The 25,353-nt window shown below is 40.0% G+C and overlaps 1 protein-coding gene across 5 annotated transcripts in view; it reads left to right on the forward strand.

Moving 5' to 3' along the window:
• The window catches only part of LOC126284083 (uncharacterized), an 83,264-nt gene that overhangs the window by 29,969 nt on the left and 27,942 nt on the right, over positions 1–25,353 (forward strand). The window contains exons 1-2 of one of the 5 annotated variants that reach the window (XM_049982728.1): positions 9,521–9,695; positions 10,362–10,493. The exons of 1 other annotated variant lie outside the window; for it this stretch is intronic. The gene's annotated coding sequence lies outside the window, so the exon portion shown is untranslated. Of the gene's footprint in view, positions 1–9,515; positions 9,696–9,769; positions 10,267–10,361; positions 10,494–25,353 lie in introns of those variants that run through there. 3 more of the 5 variants (XM_049982729.1, XM_049982730.1, XM_049982732.1) reach the window with 3 other exon arrangements.

A 25,353-nucleotide genomic window follows, 5' to 3' on the forward strand; every position in this document is an offset into this window, starting at 1 on the left:
GTGGGAAGGATCCATATGGCACAGGCTGTGATCAGTCATTGAAATGAAGGATGATGTGTTGGGCAGCGTGCTTAGCAATAGGATGGTCCACTTGTTTCTTGGCCACAGTTTGTTGGTGGCCATACATGCAGAGAGACAGCTTGTTGGTTGTCATGCCCACATAAAATGCAGCACAATGATTGCAGCTTAAATTGTAGATCACATGACTGGTTTCACACATAGCTCTGCCTTTGATGGGAGGTGGATGACTATATTGTATAGGTTCAGTGGACAGTAGAGTAACACTGTGGGAGGGGTGATAAGGATAGTGGGCAGGGCACTGCTTATTTCAGGGCATGACAAGAAGTAGTCAAAGCCCTAGTGGATAATGTAATTCAACTGCTCCAGTCCTGGGTGGTACTGAGTTATGAGGGGAATGCTCCGCTGCGGCTGGACGGTGAGACTTTGGGAGGTGGTGGGAGACTGGAAAGATAAGGCATGGGAGATTTGTTTTTGTACAATGTTGGAAGGATAATTATGGTCTGTGAAGGCTTCAGTGAGACCATCGGAATATTTCAAGAGGGACCTCTTGTCATTGCAGATGCGATGAGCACTGTTGGCTAGGCTGTATGGAAGGGACTTCTTGGTATGGAATGTGTGGCAGCTGTCAAAGTGGAGGTATCACTGGTGGTTAATAGGTTTGATATGGACAGAGGTACTAATGTTTGAGGTGGAGGTCAACATCTAGAAAGGTAGCATATTGGGTTGAGTACGACCAGATTAAGTAAATGGGGAAGAAACTGTTGAGGTTCTGGAGGAATGAGGATAGTGTCCTCACCCTTGATCCAGATTACAATGATGTCATCAATGAATCTGAACCATGCGAGGGGTTTAGGATTCTGGATGTTTAGGAAGGATTCCTTTAGATGACCCATGAATAGGTTGGCACAGGATGGTGCCATGTGGGTGCCCATAGCTGTACCAGGGATTTGTTTGTAGGTAATGCCTTCAAAGGAGAAGGAATAGTGGGTGAGGATATAGTTGGTCATGGTGACTAGGAAGGAGGTTGTTGGTTTGGAATCCATCAGACATTGGGAAAGGTAGTGTTCCATAGCGATAATGCCATGGACATTAGGGACATTGGTGTGAAGGGAGATGGTATCAATAGTGACAAGCAGGGCACCATGTGGTAAAGGGACTGGAACTGTGGAGAGTCGCTGGAAGATATGGTTGGTACCTTTTATATAGGAGAGTAGGTTCCGGGTAACAGGTTGAAGGTGTTGGTCTACGAGAGCAGAGATTCTCTCAGTTTGGACACAGTAACTGGCCACAATGAGGTGTCCTGGGTGGTTGGGTTTATGGAATTAAGGAAGCATGTAGAAAGTAGAAGGGCGGGGAGTGGTAGGGGTGAGCAGAGAGATGAACTCTGGGGTGAGTTTCTGGGATGGGCCTAAGGATTTGAGGAGTGACTGGAGATCCTGCTGGATTTCTGGAATTGTCATTGTGGGAAGGTTTGTAGGTTACTGTCTGGATGCAGTTATGTCATTTACTGCTGTGGTTATGGCTTCAGATATTTTGCTTATGCACCTTTTTATGGTGTTCGTGGACAATCCTGCTGATTTTGTATTTTTTAGTGACCTTACTATGTAATTTATTTCCTTGTTTAGTATTTTAGCTATCTGCCGCAATTGTAGTTGAATATTATGAAATAATCAGCAATTAGCTGCATAATAGAAATTTAATTTCTTAATCAGTTGACATTGACAAATAAAGTGATAGTTATAACCTTCTGAAGATGGGTACTAAGTGCCAGAAACTGGTCAAGAAATTAAATTTCTTTTATGTAAATGGTTGCTCAAAATGTTTATTTTCTTGCAGCTGGTTGGAGATGAGTATATGTTTTGTCTGGCTGGGATGCCTGTATAACTGTATTGAAGTTGTTGAAATGGTGACTGATGAACTTTCTAACAGAAGAAAAGTACTCATTAAAAACATCTGCAATCTGATGTTGGCATTTGATGATACTCCCTTTATAGTTTATGGTAAGATCACTATTTGATTTGCCCTTACAATCCCTAAAGCTATTTATTACATCTACACACTGCAAATGACTGTGAGGTGCATGGCAGAGGGTACATCCCATTGTACTTAAGTTATTAGTGTTTTTTCCTGTTCCATTCATGTATGGAGCACAGGAAGAATGATTGAATGCTTCTTGCATGCAGTAATTATTCTTAACTTATTCTCACGATCCCTATGTGAGTTATATATAGGGGATTGTAGTATGTCCCTGAAGTCACTTTGTTAACAGACTTCTCAGGATAGTTTACATGTATCTTCAAGAGTCTGCCAGTTCAGTTCCTTCAGTACACTCTGCAATGGATTAAAAATGTCTGTGACCATGCATGCTACCCTTCTCTGTATACGTTCAATATCCACTGTTAGGCCTATTTGGTATGGATTCACAAAATTTTGCAACATTCTAGGAATGATTGCGTGAGTAATACGTAAGCAGTCTCTTTTGTAGATTGATTGCCTTTCCACAGTATTCTATCAATAAACCAAAGTCTACTGCCTGCTTTACCCACAACTGAGACTGTGATCATTCCGTTTAATATCCCTACAGAGTTTTACATCCAGATATTTGTACGAGGGTCGGTCAAAAAGTAATGCCTCCCATTTTTTTTCTACTTAAAAAAATTAAGTTAAGTGAAAAATTTGAATTTGGCGCCATTCCTCAAACCTTCTTCTGCAATCCACTGCAGTAGTAACGTTCTGTGTCAACAGGTGGCAGCACAGCAGAAGTTTGTAAGATGGCCGACATCGATGTTCGTTTGAGACAGCGTTGTGTGATTGAATTCTTGAATGCAGAATGTGAAACGCCCATACGCATTCATGAAAGACTGAAGAAGGTGTATGGTGTTGTGACAGTGGATGTCAGCACTGTTAGACGATGGGTTCGTTGTTGTAAGGAAGCTGAAGGGCAAACACCGTTGACTGACGAAAAGCGGAGCGGCAGGCCGGTGAGTGCAGTGACTCCACACAACATTCAGCAAGTTGATGACATGATTCGTGGTGACCGTCGGGTGACTACAGATGAAGTGTGTCGCATTATTTCTCTTAGTAAAGGCAGTGTGATCACGATTATTAAACAATTGGGGTACTCAAAAGTTTGTGCACGGTGGGTTCCAAGAATGTTAACCGATCAGAATAAAGAGGCAAGGAAAACAATAGCCTCCCAACACTTGCAGCGCTTTCGTTTGGAGGGAGATGAGTTTCTGAAAAAAATTGTGACTGGGGACGAAACATGGGTGCATTTTTTTGAACCCGAATCAAAGAGGCAGTCAATGGAGTGGCGTCACACAAGCTCGCCGAGGAAGAAAAAATTCAAAACTGTGCGATCGGCAGGGAAAGTTATGACAACAGTTTTCTGGGATACAGAGGGTGTGATTCTGGTTGATTTTTTGGAGCAGGGATGCACAATAAATTCTGTTCAATACGTCACAACCCTCAAAAAACTTAAAGCACGTCTTCAGCGAGTTCGCCCAACAAAATCAATGGCAGATGTTCTTCTTTTGCATGACAATGCAAGACCACACACCAGTCGTCACACCTCTGACGAGATTGTCAAAATTGGATGGGAAGTTTTGCCTCATCCCCCATACAGCCCTGACCTGGCACCATCAGACTTCCATCTGTTCGGGCCACTAAAAGAAGCTCATCGTGGGATTCATTTTGAAGATGAGGAGGCCGTCAAAACAATCGTGCGTCAATCACTTAGGAAGCAGAGCTGTGATTTTTACCGTGGTGGGATACATGCCCTTGTTCAAAGATGGACCAAAACTGTAGAGATGGGCGGAGATTACATTGAAAAATGACAAAATGATCCTCAATGTTGTGGTTTTCAACCTATGTAATTGCATTTAAATTTCCTGACAATTAAACGTAGAAAAAAAAATAGGAGGCATTACTTTTTGACTGACCCTCGTATGAGTTGGCTGATTCCAACTGGGGCTCATTGATATTGTAGTCATAGGATAATATGTTTTGTGAAATTTTATATTTATGAACATTTAAAGTATGTTGCCAGTCTTTGCACCACTCTGAAATCTTACCAAGATCTAGCTGAATTCTTATGCAGTTATTTTTTTTTTTTTTCAGGAAGTACTTCATTGCATACAACTGCATCATCTGCAAAAAGTCTGATGTTACTATTAATATTGTCTGCAAGGTTATCAATATACAACTTGAACAACATGGATCCCAACACACTTCCCAGGTGTATAGCTGAAGCTACTTCTACACCTGACAATGACTCTCCATCCAACATAACATGCTGTGTCCTCCCTGCCAAAAAGCCATCAATCCATTCACAAATTTCACTTGGTGCCCCATATGAACAAACTTTTGACAATAATCATCCAAACAGCTCAGCCAGTGTTAGTAGAGTTTCTTAACATTATGTCTATATATTTACTTTTTTAGTTTCTTACAGCAAATCTTTACAAAAATCACAATAGTTCTTAAATTCTACCTTTAGCCCATTATTATTGCTATTCCTAAATACTGCTCATTGGAAAAATTTTAGTTTTTCTCTTGCTTTTTTTCACTTCATGGTTTATGTAGTTTTTTTTATCTTTTTGTAATCATTTACTGCAAGTGACATTTCTGAGCCTATGACATTGAAGCAATAATAAAAATCTGATGATGCAATTTTGCTAAAAGTTTTGCAGTTCTTTTACAGCTTTGTGAGCTTTTTAGGACACTGCTGGGATCTTTAACACGTTGTCATGAATGGTTCTTTTTGTCACATATTGTTTCTTTTTGCTGCTGGCATGATTTCCAGCTTCTATCTGTACCTGTGCAGCATGGTGGTCAGAAATGGCAAGCTTCAGAATGCATTGCATGTAAAGTGGTACATTTAGTTATAATATTTCAATATGCACGGGGATTATAATTAAAGTTAAACTTTCAATCCGCTGTAGAAACAACACCTCTGGTCAGAATGATGTCAAATCGCAACTAAATATTATCGGAGAAGGGGGAAAATGTATGGCAGAAGAAAAATAAATAATTACAAAATGTAGCAATTGATGGCACTGTAAGCATCATAATTTAATAGTGGTCAACTACAAATGACAAATGAATCAGAGAATAATGCCTGAGGTGTACATTTGACATTAAACAAACTGTAAAACTCACTGTGCTTGGATATACAGGTGTGATACAGTCAGTTACATATCACCATCCACCACAGGAAGGTCACATCACATTGGATGGGAAAAATTGGTTTTTAATTATCCTGAGGCCAAAAACAGCATAAAAAGCATCAATCACATTGGTTTTTAATTGTCTTGAGGCCAAAATCCACATAAAAAGCATTAATCAAAATAAAATTGGGATATTAATTTGACTGGCACAAAACATGTGCAATATGCTTTCCACCGTTTTCTGCAACAAGTTGAGACAGCATGTTCCACAACTGATCAAAGTGTTTCTGGGGTCACGTTCAGAATGTGTTGTGCAATGCTTGCCTTCAATGTACCTAAGTTTGCAATCAGAACACTGAACACAACGTCTTTCAGATAGCTCCACAAACTGAAGTCACACTGATTAAGATCACGTGACTGGAACAGTCAGGCTGTAGGGGAATGGTGGCCGATACTTCCAGCATTTCCTAAATGGTGTGCTTCAGCAGCTGCTTAACTGGATTTGCAATGTGCAGAGGTGCGGCATCTTGCATAAAAATGATCCCATCCACACATCCACACTATTGGAATAACGTGGTTGCACAAAACTCACTCATAGAGCTTACCAATGACGATATAGGCAACAGGACTGGAAGCACTGTCTCTTCGGAAAAAAATATGACCCTGTTATCAATGATGCTGTAAACCCACACCACACAGTGACCTTTTCAGGATAAAGTGGTACTGGTTGATTTGCGTGTGGATTTTCCGTTGCCCATATTCGACAATTCTATGTATTGACATATCCTGTCAGATAGAAGTGGGCTTTGTCTGTCCGCGAAATCTTTTACAGCCAATCATTGTCCACTTCCATGCGAGCAATAAATTCTCAAGCAAAGGTATCTCTTGCTGGCAGATCAATAGGAAGCAACTCCTGCACATCGGTAATTTTGAATGAATAGCAAAGGAGGATGTTTTGTAGGATTTTACGCACTGTGCTCACAGGTATGTTCTGCAATTCTCTTTGTACTACACATTTGCACACCACCACTCATCTCCTCCTGCATTGCTATGATCACTGCTTCCACTGATGTCAAATCAATTCGTTTCCTCCCTCTACCAGGTTGCACACCAAAAGAACCCATCTTTTCAAATTTTCGAATCATTTTCTTGAGATCCATAGCAGTCATCAGACCAACACCTTTTTTTCAAACACTTCAGTGTCCCAAACTTCTGCAGAGCGATGTGTGCACAGCCATCATTCTTGTACTACAGCTTTACAAGCAGAGCGTGATCCTGCATTAAGACGGTCATGGCAAATGTCGCAGATGGAGGAGGAATAGCTGTGTACCCGTCATGTTTATACCAGCTTCAGTGGGTCATCCGCATGACAGGTGTTTTCATTTACATATTCTAACACATACAGCACCATCTATTGATCACTTTTCACACTATTTTTTTTCTTCTGTCGTATGTTTTTCCCCTTCTCTGATAATATTCTGTTGCAATATGACGTAATTCTGACCAGTGGTATTATTTCTACAGTGTTTTGGAAGTTTGATTGTAATTAGCCAGTATAACTGTATACTATTGATGTTTCTGGTGGACTCATTTACCAGAAAAGTAAGTTAAATTGAGCTAGTATTAGGTGTAAAAGAAAGTGTAGGGCTGTAGATAGAGAGGTATTGAATGAAATGTGTTTTGGCTGTCAAGAGTGCAATATCTGATGCCTACAGTGACTAGAAAGAAATTCTGGTCATATGTAAGGACTGTTAGTGGCACCAAAGATAGTGTCCAGTCCCTAGCAGATGAGACAGGTATTGAAATTGAGGGTAGCAAACAAAAGCCGAAATGATTACCTCAATTTTCAAATGATCCTTTACAAAGGAAATTTCAAGGAAATTGCACCAATTTAATCTTCATGCCACCAAAAAAGTTAATTAAATAAGTACTACTGTCACGGTGATGAGAAACAGCCGAAACTGTTAAAACTGAACAATTCTCCAGGCCTCAATGGAATCTCAGTCAGATTCAATGCTGAATTTGCAGCTGAGTTATTCTCTCTTCTAACTATAATCTATTGTAGATTTCTCAAACAAAAAACTGTGCCCAGTTTTTGGAAAAAGCATGGGTCTACAAGAAGGATAGTAGAAGTGATCTACAAAACAGCTGTCCAATATCCTTGACATTGATTTGTTGTCGAATCTTAGAACATATTCTGATCTCAAACATAATGGTGTATTTGAACAGGATGTCCTCCTCAATGCCAACCAACTTGGATTACAAAAACATTTATCATGTAAAACTCAACTCGCACTTTCCTCAAGTAACATACTGAAAAGCTTTTGATCAAGGCAGTTAGGTAGATGCAATACTTCTTGATTTCCAAAAAGCATTTGACTCAGTATCACACCTATGCTTATTGTCAAAAGTATGGTTATATGGTGTATCAAGTGAAATTTGTCTCTTGATGAGGACTTTTTAGTAAGGAGGACACAGCATGTTATCTTGGATGGAGAGCTATCATCAGATGTAGAAATAACTTTGACGTCAGGTGTAGAAGTAACATCGAGTGTGCGCGAGGAAGTATGTTGGTGCCCTGGTTGTTCATGTTGTATATTAATGATCTTGCAGATAATATTAATAGTAATGTCAAGCTTTTCACAAATGATGCAGTTTTCTGTAATAAATGCTATCTGAAAAAGCTGCATAAATATTCAGTCCGATCCTGATAAGATTTCAACATGGTGCAGAGATTGGCAACTTGTTCCAACCCATGACTGTAATATCAATGAATCACTGTTCGAATCAGCTAACTCATACAAATACAGATACTTTGTAGGGATACGAAATGGAATGATCACATAGGTTCCGTCGTGGGTAAAGCAGGTGGTAGGCTTTGGTTTATTGGTAGACTACTGGGGAAGTGCAATCAGTCTGCAAAGGGGATTACATACAAATCACTTGTGCAGCTGATTGTAGAATAGTGCACAACTGTATGGGACCCATACCAGATACCACAAACTGGGGGTATTGAACATTTACAGGGGAGGGCAGCATGAATTGTCACAGGTTTGTTTAATCTGCGGGAGAGTGTCACAGAGATAACGGAGGAACTGAATTGCCATACTCTTGAAGATAGACATAAACCATTCCACGAAAGTCTATTAACAAAATTGCAAAAATCAGCTTTAAATGATTACTCTAGGAATATACTACAACACTCTCCATATGCTCACATAGGAATCGTGGGGAGTAGATGAAATAAGTACTGCACACGTAGAGGCATTCTAACAGTCATTGTTCCCGTGCTCCATATGTGAAGAACAGGAGTAAACCCTAATAACTGGTACAATCCAAGCACATAACAAGGGTTTGCAGACATATACGGTTGTAGCTTTTCCAATTTCGTCAGTAGACAGCAAGCCAGTGTTTATTTCTTCAGTTAGTATGATATTAAATCCAGCCATTTTTATTGCAGTGTTTACTGTCTATGTCAACAAGCAGGTCGTTACGTACCTGATGGAGGTGTGATAGGCCTATAATATTTAAAGTTTTTTTCCCCCACTTGTAATTAATTGCCGCTAATTCTACTATATCCTCAATGCCGAAGCTACTTGCATCTATTACATTAGAGTTACTGACTCTCGCTGCAGAGATTGCTACCCCACAACAACGGTGGTGGTGGTAGTTAGTGTTTAAAGTCCCGTAGACAACGAGGTCATTAGAGACGGAGCGCAAGCTCGGGTTGGGGAAGGATTGGGAAGGAAATCGGCCGTGCCCTTTCAAAGGAACCATCCCGGCATTTGCCTGAAACGATTTAGGGAAATCACGGAAAACCTAAATCAGGATTGAACCGTCGTCCTCCCGAACGCGAGTCCAGTGTGCTACCCACTGCGCCACCTCGCTCGGTGTAGAGCGAACGATCATGGAGAACGGCCAACGTAAAAACATACGTGTACCCAGGGTTATCAATTGTTGCAATGATATTCAACTCATTGTGCTTATTGCTAAGACTTTGAAAGTTTTGTTTAATTATCCTGAATGTACGTTTGGAGTGCTGAGAATTGTTTGGAGATATCACGCTACCAGATTGTTTTTAACACTACAAAAATTCCATTATGTAATGTTGGGCTAGATAAGGCTACGTAGGCAGCATTAAGTTATGAATCCGGGTATATCCTGTGGACAGAAGTGCTAACCACTATTTCATTGGCAAAATTAATTTAATTTGAGGGGAAAATAGTGGTATAGGTGAAACAAAGGGACACATTGGTACAGATATCACAGTTGCACTGCGTACTTGGCCATTGTTGTCGCTAACACTTGAGTGACAATAATTGTTTTATGTATGTCGTCGCGCACACAACGTTCAGACTTCAGAGTACTGTACGTCGCAAGCCCTCAGTGATCTAATACGCCTGCACTACGAAGATGTACTTCCGAATAAACTACAAATTTCTGAAGAAGAAGAAGAGGTTGAATAAAAAACGCGTGGTGACCTCAAAAGAAATCCGTGTTCATAGGGTAAGAAATACTGGGTATTGTTTCAAGTTTCTTAGTCTACAAACTTCATGTAGGTATGTTTCTGTGCTACTTTGTAATGTTGGATTTCTACAGTTCTCATTTACCCTCGTACCTCTAGTGACAGCGTGCTAATTAAAAGAAGCTTTTGTAAAATGTTTGTGGGCCCATACTGCCCAATACAAATATTTTGTGATTTTTGAGACGTCTGTTAATTACAGTTGATTTCGAATACTGTGTTAGATTTGTTATCCAAGTATTGTAGCAGTTATCTCACTCACCTTTACTCATTCTAATATTATCATAGTTATGATTCACAGTTGGGTTTATAGTTTATTGCCGTCATTGATTCCATTAAGTCTATTAATTTATATATGTAGTCCATGACACGTCTGCGATATATTGACGTGCGTCTCGCTTCCTTCTGAGAAACATGTTTGTGCACGTGACGGCCATCTCTGTGTGAGATGTCTCTGCATAGGGTGGATATAAGTTTTTTCGTGGGTGGGTCTTTAGGTAACGTGTAATATGTGTTATGTAGGAGGAGGTTTATAGAAATTATGAGCTGATTAATGTGCGTATAAAAATTATGTACATAACCTAATTGTATAATGAACGTGGCAATTGTATGAGTGCAACACAGATTTCCTCATTATTATGAACTTGCAGACAAAGGCGTCATCACATCAGCATTGCTACTGTGATGCGCAGCATTGTTTTGACATGACACCCAAATGGTTGCTGATCATGAGTAACGAAGACCGTGTGTGAAGGAAGTGAAGATATCACAATGATCGACAAGTATGTGTTTATGTTACGTGTTTTTTTGTTGTATATGATGAAATTTGATTAATAATTACCTTGCGTTGTGTAACTGGATTAACTATATTAAACTGGAAAACATCGACATAAGGAGTTGTTTCCTTTCTTGGATGTAAATGCAATTGTTACTTTCTTTCGCACCGAAAATTTAAAGAAGATGGTTATCTCATATTTTCGGAAGTGACTTGCAGGAGTGGTGTCGTAGTATTTTGGTGCTGTAACCGTGGGTGTAACGTGACATATGCCTATCATGCATGATACAGTAATTTACGTTCTTGCTGTAGTTACTCGTTAACGTCGTACTCTATTTAGCATATTGTCGAGGAAATACCTTTTGTTTTGATTTTATTTTCCTAATATGGAAACACCTAATGGCCCCTCGTTACACAATACTTCTGTTATTTTGAAAATAACAGGTGTGTGATTACCGAGTGAGCGTTGTAAGACTTGTAAATGTTCTTTATGGATAGATTGCACACTGTGATTATATGTAGTCAATTAAATTAATATTTTGCTGAAAATGCTGTTAGCATTAAAACTTTCATTTCATACATTAATAACGAATGTATCAAATAATCATCAGTTGCAGTGTCATTTTTGCACTGCAGTACAGTAATTGTGTGTATGATCAACACAGAAACAAAATGATTGCATTTAGTGTTGTTCGTGTGCCATTCAGATGGTTGACATGTCAGTGCAAGTTGCCCAGAACCGTTTTGTTGATTAGTGGTCCTGAGATGTAAATTCTGGTCTAAGAATTGTGTAAATAATCTGGAAAGTTGTGGCGATCATGGTTAATTAAGTCTGGTTCTTACAACACCACCACCGGATGTGGCAAACATTGACTTCCTTTCTTTGAGTTGTACTTAGAATTATACCAAGAGTACTTGTAGAACTCTAGTATAATAGAAATGCATGCATCATTGTAAAATAATATATGAATAGATTCGATTGGTGTGGCAAGTTACTGGATTTTATTTATTGTATGGCATTTAAGTACATTGTAGTATTGGATCACATTATTCTAAATTACATTACATTACAGATATTCACAGACAAACATCTAGTCCTCTCACTGCATTCTTCTCTGATGTGTTGGATGAGGTTGTTTCTTTTTGGCAGCTGTTTTTGTACGATGAGATTTAAATGACAAGGTTCTGTTTGACGTGACCCCTAGGTACCTTTGCTCCTTGTTGTGGATGAGGCGTGTGTCGTCAAAGTATACTTCCAGAACTCTGTTGGCTTCTCTATTAATGAGATGGAAGCAAGTTACTTCTATCTTTGTGGCATTAGGCCTAAGCCTCCATTTACAGACGTATGCTGCAAGTTCCGTTGTATCAAAATCGATATGCCTTGTTGCAATGGCTGAGTCATTAGCATAGCCAATAGCTGTTTCTGGTATGTCAGCAATGTAGAGGATAAAAAACGCAGTGGTGCTAATACTGAGCCTCGAGGTAAGCCATTTTGAAGGAATTTCTGGCTGCTAACTTTTTCCCACAATGACCTGGAATCCTCTGTTACCAATAAGCTTTGTCACTTTTTGACAGGGAATTATTTTCATCAGTTTATAGAGTAGGCCTTGTCTCCAGACAGTATCATAGGCTCCTATCAAGTCCATGAAGGCCACAGATGTTTTTAGTTTCTTTTGGGATCCCGCTTCAGTATGTGTTGTAAGGACCAGGTCTTGGTCTGCCCAGCTTCAGCCGGGACGAAACCCGACTTATTCTACTGGGATGGCCATGAGTATTGTCTGACCAATCCTGTCAAGTAGTACTCGTTCAGAAGTTTGTAAACCTTGCTAAGCAGTGCTGTGGCTGGTAGTTTTGCAGAAGATTTCCCGGTTTACCTGGCTTTAGGAGGGCAATTATCTTTGCATGTTTAAGTATGTTTCCTGTCTGCAGTAGTGATGTGAAGAACTTCGCTAACAATATTTCCGTGTGTTTGCTAGCCTTGATGAGAAACTCTGGGGGGATGTCATCTGAGCCAGAGCCTTTACCTGGCTTTGTGTCATTTATTGCTGCCAAGATCTCTTCGGGGGTGATTTCGCGTGAATATTTAGTGTCAACACTGGCTGTTGCTTTTACCTTTCTAAGTTCACGTTTAATGCATTTTGTTGTCTCTTGGTGGTTTACCCCTTTAAATGTTTTAACAATGTGCAAAGCAATTTTGTTAGATTATGTGGTGTTTTCTTCTCGAGTGATACAACTGGCTGCTCCTGATTTGCAAAGCGAGGACCATGCTTTTCTAACGGATACTTTAAAGTCCTTAGCCTGAGTAGTTTCCATCCACGTCTGTCATCGTGCGGTACCAAGGCTTTGTATGAGTTCATTTGCTATTTCTCGTCCCAGCCTGGAACATAGTCTTTGCATTGTCTCTAGGTATGTGTTTTTTTGCTGTACTGATGACTGCTCCCACAGATCTTTTGTAACTATCAGCAGATGGAAGGATCCATCCTAGGCATTTATCGAGGTCTTCAGGGTAAGCTTTCCAATTCCCTTTTTGTAGGTTCCATCTGGATCAAGGAGTTGAGGTTATCAGTGGAATACTTGTGACAATTTCTACTAGGACTAGAAGGGTGTTGACTTTCAGGGAAATCTGGCAAAACATTTCAGCTTGTGTTGACCAGCTGGTGATTTTCTCGTTTCCGAGATGGGGATCTGAAGGAACCACGATATTTAGCATCAAAAACGAAGTGGGTGTTGTTTTCTTCTGCCCCATTTGCTAAGGCTTTACCATTTGTATCAGTTGTTCTGTATCGCCATTGCGTGTGGTAGCTGTTTAAAAGTCTCCTAAGAAGACCGCGGGATGGCGGTATGATTGAAGCACATCCACTGGCCATGTGGATCCTGGTGTTTTGTAAATGTTACATATGACCAGTTCACTTAATTATCACAAGTGGATATTGTCATTTGTGGAAGGGGATAGAAGCTGAGCGTTCTCAAATTTATTTTTGATGTATGTGGCTACTCCATAGTCATGGTGGCATGTTGCGCCAATGATATCATATCCAGTTATTTTTCCTCTGGAGCTTAATTGATCTTCGTAATCTGTGTGGGCTTCCTGTAGGGCAACCATGTCAATGTTGTGCTTAGTCAGTAACTTTTGAAGAATTTGGCATTTGGTTTTACTAATATCCTCAATATTCAGTTGGCATATTTTAATAATTGTTCCAAGTTTTCTAGATGTTTGGCCCTGAGAAGTGCTTTTGATGTGATTATGAGTCATTTCCTCTTGGTTATGCACTTCTCTAATAGCCAGGAGATCTAGTAAGATTGTCTGGCTGCCAGTTTTTTTTATTACACGCTAACTATAGTAGGTTGCTAACACCACTGTCCGTAGATGGATTGTCTGGTTATAACTTTCAGTTTATTTGGATGTCAATTTTCCATTGTATCTAAAATACACCAATATGCTTAAATTGTTGTTCATACTGGAAGTATTCATATTACTATTGCGATTAATCTGAAGCAAACAGGTACTTTTATTTGTAGCAATTTCTGGCTTTGTTTGTAGGGTTTGATTCTTTGCATACAAATTGGGAAGAAAATGAAGTACTCGCAGTGAGGGAACCATATACACTAGGATCAAGATAGACAGAAAATGTACGTGGAAGGTGTAGTTTGTGAAGTACCTTACATGCTATTTTTTCATCATCTTCCAATGATTGTTCATTTATTCATCCAGGGATCAACTTTGGATTTGTCATCATAATGCCACAGGAATAAACAGCTCAAAAATAGATGTACACACACAAAAAATAAGATAACTGTTATTGAGGATAGTGCACTGGGTGGACTATGTCCTTTATGAAAAAACCAATGATTTAGGAAAATGTAAATCATATTGGGCAGACTGTGCTAGATTCCATCCTATCGAATATAAGGACTTCGTCTTAACAACTGCACTGCCTCATTCAGTTGATACCTATTGTACAGTGTTCTTTAATATGCACACAATTTACTCCAGATAACTTAAAACTTAAACGTAGTTTTGATCTTCATCGCTGCCTGTTCGTCTGGTTTGATGCATACCATTTTTTGTGATGCATTTGATACAATTTGTCATCTTTGAAGAGTGGTGCTAGAAACCGGTATAGTTAGTGTGACATCATTCAGTCATTGTGTATTTTACCTGTTAATGTATTGAGTCCCATGGTAATGTGTGACTGTATGGTTCAGGATGCAATTATTGTCTTCAAGCATAATAAAAACTTTAAACTATTGGACCATTATGGAAAATTAGGGAGATTCATTGGGGAAATAAATGACTTTTGCCCATGCACAGCTAAACTGTCAGTTTGAAGAGTGAAGTTTGTATATATTATGGAAGTGTAATAGTATGAGTGACGTTTTCGTACGGGAACTGTGTAATAGTACATTACATTGTAACACATTCTTGTGTATGCATTACTAGGATGGTGGGTCTTCTGTGGCATAGCAATTATGGGTTTTTTAATTAAATGGTGCATGCTGTTTAAAGTTGTGAAAAGTTTTATTAGCTTTATTATTTTTGATGGGGAATTTTATTGGTGGTTCTGTAGCTCATAGAGTATTAATAAGTCACATCACATAAGTATAGTACAACCACCTTATACTACCATTAATTTAGGCATTACACCAGTATACAATGGAATTTAGGTGACAAATGGCTACAGTACATAATCAGGGAGTAAGAAGCTTGACTGCATCATAAGAATTGAATTTTTGATGTAGCTTAAGGCAATTCAGTTGCCAATAAGGAATAATTATTACAAACCATACAGTTTAAATAAATATGTAATAGACATTTGTTGTTTAGAGCGCAAGTTTTCTGCTAGAAAGCTGTCTAATGCAACTTAAAAAAAAAAACAGGGAATGCATCATATCATCACTCAATATCAAGTGTAAGATGACGTTGTATGGAAAGCAGAGTGGTCAACATTCTATAAGATATAACATTCTGACACATAATGTATTAAAAATAGGATGTTAATGTGGAACCACACTGTACTTTCATAGAAATTTCATAAGAACAGCGGAATAATCAATTAGAACCCATTTTCATTTCTACTCTCAGTTTTACAGTATAATATGGGCAGTTTATCATGGCTGCTTGATCTGTGGTTGTTTGGGATACCCTGGAGGTTGGTCCCGAGCAACCACATTTAAGACACCACCAACCCCATAAAACAGTTGCGCTGCAACCGTTAACAAATGCTTGGTACTCTTGCTTTGCTTTGTGTTGTGTATGGCCCTTTTTTATGTTTTTTAAATTCTCTTTTTCTTATAAAATGAGAAGAGACTAATGCTGGTCCATGATGGGGGTTCGAGTACGGCCTTCACAACACCAGAAGAGATTAGTGATTCTTACGACCATTACATCAGTTCTACTTCCTGGGGAGCGCTGGAGCCAGATATATGCTGCCAGCTCTGAGGGTTCCTTCATTCCCTCCATTCATCTCCCCTAAGGCAGTCAAACTTTTTGTTTGTTTATGCTTGTGGGTCATTCCATGACTCTCATGGATTTTGATGATATTTTGTATGAACATTCACACATGTTCCCAATGAACACTGTTAAAGCTTCAGTTTCAGAAATTCAATACTTTTGGAGATACAGTCACTTGTTTAAGACCATAGCACAGCTCTCTCTAGTGCATCCTTGAATTTTCAACAACTTTGAGATGAGATATTTCTGTACGTATTTGCATGAAAGAAACAAAACTTGGCCATCTTATACAGGGTGTTTCAAAAATGACCGGTATATTTGAAACGGCAATACAAACTAAACGAGCAGCGATAGAAATACACCGTTTGTTGCAATATGCTTGGGACAACAGTACATTTACAGGCAGACAAACTTTCGAAATTACAGTAGTTACAATTGTCAACAACAGATGGCGCTGCGCTCTGGGAAAATCTATAGTACAATATTTTCCACATATCCACCATGCGTAGCAATAATATGGCGTAGTCTCTGAATGAAATTACCCGAAACCTTTGACAATGTGTCTGGCGGAATGGCTTCACATGCAGATGAGATGTACTGCTTCAGCTGTTCAATTGTTTCTGGATTCTGGCGGTACACCTGGTCTTTCAAGTGTCCCCACAGAAAGAAGTCACAGGGGTTCATGTCTGGCGAATAGGGAGGCCAATCCACGCCGCCTCCTGTATGTTTCGGATAGCCCAAAGCAATCACACGATCATTGAAATATTCATTCAGGAAATTAAAGACGTCGGCCGTGCGATGTGGCCGGGCACCATCTTGCATAAACCACGAGGTGTTCGCAGTGTCGTCTAAGGCAGTTTGTACCGCCACAAATTCACGAAGAATGTCCAGATAGCGTGATGCAGTAATCGTTTCGGATCTGAAAAATGGGCCAATGATTCATTTGGAAGAAATGGCGGCCCAGACCAGTACTTTTTGAGGATGCAGGGACGATGGGACTGCAACATGGGGCTTTTCGGTTCCCCATATGCGCCAGTTCTGTTTATTGACGAAGCCGTCCAGGTAAAAATAAGCTTCGTCAGTAAACCAAATGCTACCCACATGCATATCACCGTCATCAATCCTGTGCACTATGTCGTTAGTGAATGTGTCTCATGTAGCAATGGTAGCGGCGCTGAGGGGTTGCCGCGTTTGAGTTTTGTATGGATAGAGGTGTAAACTCTGGCGCATGAGACGATACGTGGACGTTGGCGTCATTTGGACCGCAGCTGCAACACGGCGAACGGAAACCCGAGGCCGCTGTTGGATCACCTACTGCACTAGCTGCGCGTTGCCCTCTGTGGTTGCCGTATGCGGTTGCCCTATCTTTCCAGCACGTTCATCCGTCACGTTCCCAGTCCGTTGAAATTTTCAGACAGATCCTTTATTGTATCGCTTTTTGGTCCTTGAAAACTTCGTCTTGTTGCAACAACACTGTGTTCTAGGCGGTGGAATTCCAACACCAGAAAAATCGTCTGTTCTAAGGAATGAACCATGTTGTCCACAGCACACTTGCACGTTGTGAACAGCATACGCTTACAGCAGGAAGACGACGTACAGAATGGCGCACCCACAGACTGCGTTGTCTTCCATATATTTCACATCACTTGCAGCGCCATCTGTTGTTGAAAATTGTAACTACTGTCATTTCGAAAGTTTGTCCGCCTGAAAATGTACTGTTGTCCCAAGCAAATTGCAACAAACGGTTGCTGTTATACTTAACATCCGAATTAAGTTAATAATTGGCTCCTTCTACCGACCCCCAGACTCCGATGATACAGTTGCGGAACAGTTCAGAAAAAGTTTGAGTCTCGTAACAAATAAATACCCCACTCATATGGTTATAGTTGGTGGGGACTTCAACCTACCCTCGGTATGTTGGCAAAAATACTTGTTCAAAACCGGTGGTAGGCAGAAAACGTCTTCCGAGATTGTCCTAAATACATTCTCTGAAAATTATTTCGAGCAGTTAGTCCACGAACCCACGCGAATTGTAAATGGTTGCGAAAACACACTTGACCTCTTGGCCACAAACAATCCAGAGCTGATAGAGAGCATCATGACTGATACAGGGATTAGTGATCACAAGATCATTGTAGCTAGGCTCAATACCATTTCTTCCAAACCCATCAGAAACAAACGCAAAATAATTTTATTTAAAAAAGCGGATAAAGTGCCGCTAGAATCCTTCCTAAAAGACAATTTCCATTCCTTCCGAACTGGCTATACGAATGTAGACGAGATGTGGCTCAAATTCAAAGATATAGTAGCAACAGCAATTGAGATATTCATACCTCATAAATTGGTAAGAGATGGAACGGATCCCCCGTGGTACACAAAAAAGGTCCGAACGCTGTTGCAGAGGCAACGGAAAAAGCATGCGAAGTTCAGAAGAACGCGAAATCCCGAAGATGGGCTAAAATTTACAGACGCGCGAAATTTGGCACGTACTTCGATGCGAGATGCCTTTAATAGGTTCCACAACGAAACATTGTCTCGAAATTTGGTAGAAAATCCGAAGAAATTCTGGTCGTATGTAAAGTACACAAGTGGCAAGACGCAGTCAATACCTTCGTTGCGCAGTGCCGATGGTACTGTTATCGACGACTGTGCCGCTAAAGCGGAGTTATTGAACGCAGTCTTCCGAAATTCCTTCACCAGGGAAGACAAATGGAATATTCCAGAATTTGAAACACGAACATCTGCTAGCATGAGTTTCTTAGAAGTAGATACCTTAGGGGTTGCGAAGCAACTCAAATCGCTTGATACGGGCAAGTCTTCAGGTCCAGATTGTATACCGATTAGGTTCCTTTCAGATTACGCTGATACTATAGCTCCCTACTTAGCACTCATATACAACCGCTCACTCACCGATAGAACTGTACCTACAGATTGGAAAATTGCGCAGGTCGCACCAGTGTTCAAGAAGGGTAGTAGGAGTAATCCATTTAACTACAGACCTATATCATTGACGTCGGTTTGCAGTAGGGTTTTGGAGCATATACTGTATTCAAACATTATGAACCACCTCGAAGGGAACGATCTATTGACACGTAATCAGCATGGCTTCAGAAAACATCGCTCTTGTGCAACGCAGCTAGCTCTTTATTCGCACGAAGTAATGGCCGCTATCGACAGGGGATCTCAAGTTGATTCCGTATTTCTAGATTTCCGGAAAGCTTTTGACACCGTTCCTCACAAGCGACTTCTAATCAAGCTGCGGAGCTATGGGGTATCGTCTCAGTTGTGCGTCTGGATTCGTGATTTCCTGTCAGGAAGGTCGCAGTTCGTAGTAATAGACGGCAAATCATCGAGTAAAACTGAAGTGATATCAGGTGTTCCCCAGGGAAGCGTCCTGGGACCTCTACTGTTCCTGATCTATATAAATGACCTGGGTGACAATCTGAGCAGTTCTCTTAAACTGTTCGCAGATGATGCTGTAATTTACCGTCTAGTAAGGTCATCCGAAGACCAGTATCAGCTGCAAAGCGATTTAGAAAAGATTCCTGTATGGTGTGTCAGGTGGCAGTTGACGCTAAATAACGAAAAGTGTGAGATGATCCACATGAGTTCCAAAAGAAATCCGTTGGAATTCGATTACTCGATAAATAGTACAATTCTCAAGGCTGTCAATTCAACTAAGTACCTGGGTGTTAAAATCATGAACAACTTCAGTTGGAAGGACCACGTAGATAATATTGTCGGGAAGGCGAGCCAAAAGTTGCGTTTCATTGGCAGGACACTTAGAAGATGCAACAAGTCCACTAAAGAGACAGCTTACACTACACTCGTTCGTCCTCTGTTAGAATATTTCTGCGCGGTGTGGGATCCTTACCAAGTGGGATTGACGGAGGACATCTAAAGGGTGCAAAAAAGGGCAGCTCGTTCTGTATTATCGCGTTATAGGGGAGAGAGTGTGGCAGATATGATACACGAGTTGGGATGGAAGTCATTACAGCATAGACGTTTTTCGTCGCGGCGAGACCTTTTTACGAAATTTCAGTCACCAACTTTCTCTTCCGAATGCGAAAATATTTTGTTGAGCCCAACCTACATAGGTAGGAATGATCATCAAAATAAAATAAGAGAAATCAGAGCTCGAACAGAAAGGTTTAGGTGTTCGTTTTTCCCGCTCGCTGTTCGGGAGTGGAATAGTAGAGAGATAGTATGATTGTGGTTCGATGAACCCTCTGCCATGGACTTAAATGTGAATTGCAGAGTAGTCATGTAGATGTAGATGTATTTCTATCGCTGCTCTTTTAGTTTTTATTGCCGTTTCAAATATACCGGTCATTTTTGAAACACCCTGTACATCTGTTAGAGCTCTTTAAAGTAAAATATTAAGAAAAGGATTTCTGAGCAATTTTCATATAGATAATTTGAAGCAAAGTTGGGCAAATAAAATAGCTGTTTAAAAATATGCGAACTTCAGTTTTTTATATCCCCAAATGTAATTGTGGGATGTACGTGAAACTTTGCACACCATAACTCACCAACACAAGGTCTTATAATATAAAATTTCATTCCCCTATTGCTCTCCATTATTTCACAAATCTAGGGTGAACTTGACGATTTTTCAAGAAGTGCTGAAAATGAGTATTTTTAGTCAAATTTTTCAAAAAAGTGTTTTCTCCAAACTTCTAAACTATGGTCATTAGAAAGAGCATATTCTAAACAATCTAGAAAAGTGGATTTGATTTGCAATGCAAGCATGTAAGGCCCTAAAAAGTAGCACATCAAAGAGGCGCACTGGAAGTTGAACACATTTTTCTGGCACTGAAATTATATCCGAAATCTTTTATTTTGCCTTATACCTGTTTATTAATGTGTGGAATAAGTGAAATAATAAGTCCTGATGAATATGACCTAGCTTATGTTTGAATAGCAAAAGAATAAAAATATAAACAATGTTTCCAGAATGAGATTATCACTCTGCAGCGGAGTGTGCGCTGATATGAAACTTCCTGGCAGGTCCCGAGTTTGAGTCTCGGTCGGGCACACAGTTTTAATCTGCCAGGAAGTCTCATATCGGCGCACACTCCGCTGCAGAGTGATAATCTCATTCTGGAAACATCCCCCAGGCTGTGGCTAAGCCATGTCTCCACAGTATCCTTTCTTTCAGGAGTGCTAGTTCTGCAAGATTCGCAGAAGAGCTTCTTTAAAGTTTGGAAGGTAGGAGACGGATACTGGTAGAAGTAAAGCTGTGAGTACCGGGCGGGAGTCGTGCTTCGGTAGCTCAGTTGGTAGAGCACTTGCCCGCGAAAGGCAAAGGTCCCGAGTTCGAGTCTTGGTCGGGCACACAGTTTTAATCTGCCAGCAAGTTTCATAAACAATGTTATTTCTTAATTGTCACCTCCCCCCGCTCTCTCTCTCTCTCTCTCTCTCTCTCTCTCTCTCTCACACACACACACACACACACACACACACACACACACACACACACACACACACACACACAATTATTATTAAGAATGAATGTAAATCGTAAAATTTATTTGCATACGCATCTAATTATTAGATGCCTGTTTAATGAACAATACCAGCTTACTGATGGAAACGAAGTGTATAAATGAGTTGCTATGGTCCATGGTGGGTTAACCACTGCTAGTTTCATTTCATCTGAGAAAACCAGCATTCCCAATGCCGTAGGAGCCACGCCCGATAGCTTAGCAACAACAGCCACGGGTGGGTTTCTTTACCACAGGATCCCAAGCCTGATAGTAAAATTATTTAAGTGCCCTGTATAAAATTAGAAGGCGCTCTTGGGTTCCTTAGATTGTTTCCTTTAACCTATTTCAATTTTTGATATGCTACATTAATTTTCTGATGAATGTATTGAATAGGATTGGGGAGAAGAGAAGTTTGTGGCACAACTTGACTAGAAGAAGGGATCGGTTGGTAGGACATGTTTTGAGGCATCAGGGGATCGCAAATTTAGCGTTGGAGGGCAGTGTGGAGGGTAAAAATCGTAGAGGGAGACCGAGAGATGAGTACACTAAGCAGATTCAGAAGGATGTAGGTTGCAGTAGGTACTGGGAGATGAAGAAGCTTGCACAGGATAGAGTAGCATGGAGAGCTGCATCAAACCAGTCTCAGGACTGAAGACCACAACAACAACAACAACATCAAGAGGAATGGTGTATTGCCAGCCAGACGAATTTACGGATGGAGCTGGAATAACTGCAATAATGTGGTGTTCCGGAACCCATCACTTGTCACTTCTTGGGGCCAATAAAATGAGTTTGCTGGACCATGGGGGTGCATAAAGTTTATTAATGCATCCCTTTGCTCTGTGGAGGTCTCACAGATATTCCCAACTCACCACACGTTTTCATAGATGCATGCAACATATTGTCCTGGTTGGAGAGCAGACATTAATATGCCTCCTTCATTACTGTGACCCATTTTAGGTAGAAAAGATGAACAATCATTTGAAACTCTGCTGACCTGAATTGTTGTTTCATTAATAGGTAAAAAGTGATGATTTTCTCTAGTGTCTGCTACAGTTTGTCCAAGTTTAAATCTCTCTTCTTGTGACATGATATTTTTTTCAATTTCATCTTTACTGACGAAAACAAATTTAATTCCATTAATGTTTTCAGAGCAGAAGTTAAACAGATCTAGGGGAGTAAGAATTTGTCCATTAAGTGGCCGTTGCAAGCTTGCTCTTCGTGCTAACCACTTTGTTGTGCCTCCAATCCCATCACAAGGTGATTTCCTGTGACTAGTAGCAAAAAAATTCGATTCGGCTGTCATTCCAAAATCACTCTTATGATAGCACAAATTTAGGAAATTCTTGCAATTTTTATATTGAGCACTGGAGCCATCACTGAAATAATGAATGTGGGATATCTGTGCAAACCGTGCTTTTATATATTTGATGAGCTCCTTGATAAAAAGATTCTACTTTCTCATTTTGATGAAAGTAGATAACAAATGGATGAATTGTTGCTTGACTATTGTCCCAGTGGAAGCCTTGCACAGCATCCTGAATGATAAATGAATAATTTTCTGCAGAATCCATTAGGACAAGCTCTTTGTCTTTCAGATGACATTTAAGGCCTTTAAGATGCAAGCTTTGATGCTTTGCAATATAATGATGGCATGACAGACACGGCATTTTATTTCTTACATCTTCAATAAATTCATCCACTACCATTTGCTTCGTGTCCAGTGTGGCCCGATCGGTATGTATCCATTGCTTAAACACAATAACTTCCTGTGGCTCATGATCTAGGAAATAGCTGGCAATTTCAGATGCTATAGCTTCGGGCCCAGCACACCTTTCACAGCGATGTAGCATGCACTGTTTAGAGTTCAAAATGCCTTGCGGAGAATCTCCTTATAATTTTCACATATACCAGCTCCGCTAAGCATAAGCTTAACATTTTGGTGAATTGCACAGACGCAAACTGCATGCATTCCAGCTGATCCTACTGTTACACACCATTTGGGTCTAAGTTCACAAAACTTTGAGAACCCTATTTCTGGACCATTTATATTCTTATAGATAACATACATTTCCCGTAAATTGCAAAGTAACGATCTATTCTGCATGTATGTATTTCTGTCTAAAAGTCTAACTGAAATACTATCTTTTTTTTTTCCAGGGCACACCCTACTATACTGATCATATGAAAAAAAAAATTTGCACTCTACTAGCAAATTCTACTGGCAATTTCCTGCTTTGCCTATTTTAGGGAAGTGCCAGAATGCCCTCCTCTGCCTTAAGCTTCCGAGCATTCTGCACCATTCGTTCGGACACACCGAACTGAGCTGCTGTTTGTCTGACTGTCCAACTTACAGGTGCCAAGGTTAAAATTTGCATCTGTTCTTTATGAATTGCATTCTGCATCTTGGCTTTCAGTTCAGTCAACAAATTTGCATAGTCGGCACAGTTTCCACATTCCTTAATTTCACTCGCATCTTCAATTTGTCGGTTTACTCCCATTGCATTTACAATTCTGTTTTTAATCACATTTTGAGCCTTTCGAATTTTCTTCTTCACATATTGGGGCTTATCTCTGTAGCTTACTGTTATCTTCAAGACAATAAGCTACTACTTAATTCTTCTTTTGGTGTAAATTCCTCATCAGAATGTGATGATGAGGCTGATAAAGCTTTGTCCAAGTGTTTATTTAAGGTAGTCTTGCAAGCCGGACAAATTTTCTGACCTGGCTTTATGTTATTAACAAGCTGCTTCTTGAACATATCGGAAGCCTTATTAGCTGTTTCAGTATCAAGAGTGTGAATTCCTGCCTTAACATTATTATTCACCTTCCCAAAGGGATTGAAGCTTTTTTTTTAAAACCTCTCAATAACAGGGTGTCATGGTGTAGGCAAACTTGAGAGGTATTGTCCAGCTTTGCTTCAGAACGTCGGACCAACAACTCTTTTTCCTCATCACTAAAATCCACAAACCATTTTAAAGCAGCTTTTTTGGCAAAGAAAGTGACATGACACTTTGTTCCACTATCTCCTTGCTCAATTGAGCAGGAAGGTATGCTGTGCCCTTCTGAATCCATCTCTAATCAGTAACTAAATAATGTATTTGGCCTCTAAGTGCAAATTATAGTCTGCTTAAATTTCAGACAAATTGCTACTGAATGAAATTATACACAATGTACAATACCAATGAAAAAATCTAATAAGAGATATGTGCTATAAAAGACACAATCAAAACAATTTTTTGTAAATTAGATTACAAACTTTGATGGTCTTACAAATCACTTAACAAGCCACACACTGTCAAGAGAACCCACTCACTATGCTGCAAACACGCCACTGAAATACTGATTGTTCAAACAAGGCTCACAATAATGAAACAATCTGATTGTTAAATGGTTGCCATTATATTTTCTATAAACAGTGAATCTTGTGAATTTTCTCTGTGAAACTAGTGGTTACGTATTTACCAAGGTGGTAGGCTACATTTAAGTGTGATGAAATGCAAAATTAAAACCCTTAGATGTTTAACCAACGAATTTCACGTTTCCCTTTAAGACAAAAACTCCCAGGTTACAACACCTAGGTATTAAAATCTCTGCAATATTGATTGGAAAATTTACATCACTTGATGCATGTTGTTTCAGTCGGGTATCATTACACAATCCATTTTTGTCTGTCCCACCAATACAATGCTATCCTCCAGCTCCTCCTTGGCCTCAACATGAAATTCAATCGCCAGGAAACTGTCTTGGAATCCTGGCTGACAGCGCATGGTATTGATGTTGCCTCGTCGTCATCCTGCAATAAAGTCCTGCACGAGATTTTATCAGTGGTCCAGAAGGGGTGACCAGAGCACGTTTCCCACTTGGCCATTCCAATTTTCCAAAATTATTTTGTGCTGTGCTATTGGGTCAGTGCCACACATGGT

Source organism: Schistocerca gregaria, chromosome 8 (genome assembly GCF_023897955.1).
Source record: "Schistocerca gregaria isolate iqSchGreg1 chromosome 8, iqSchGreg1.2, whole genome shotgun sequence".
In the NCBI taxonomy this organism is placed as follows: domain Eukaryota; kingdom Metazoa; phylum Arthropoda; class Insecta; order Orthoptera; family Acrididae; genus Schistocerca; species Schistocerca gregaria.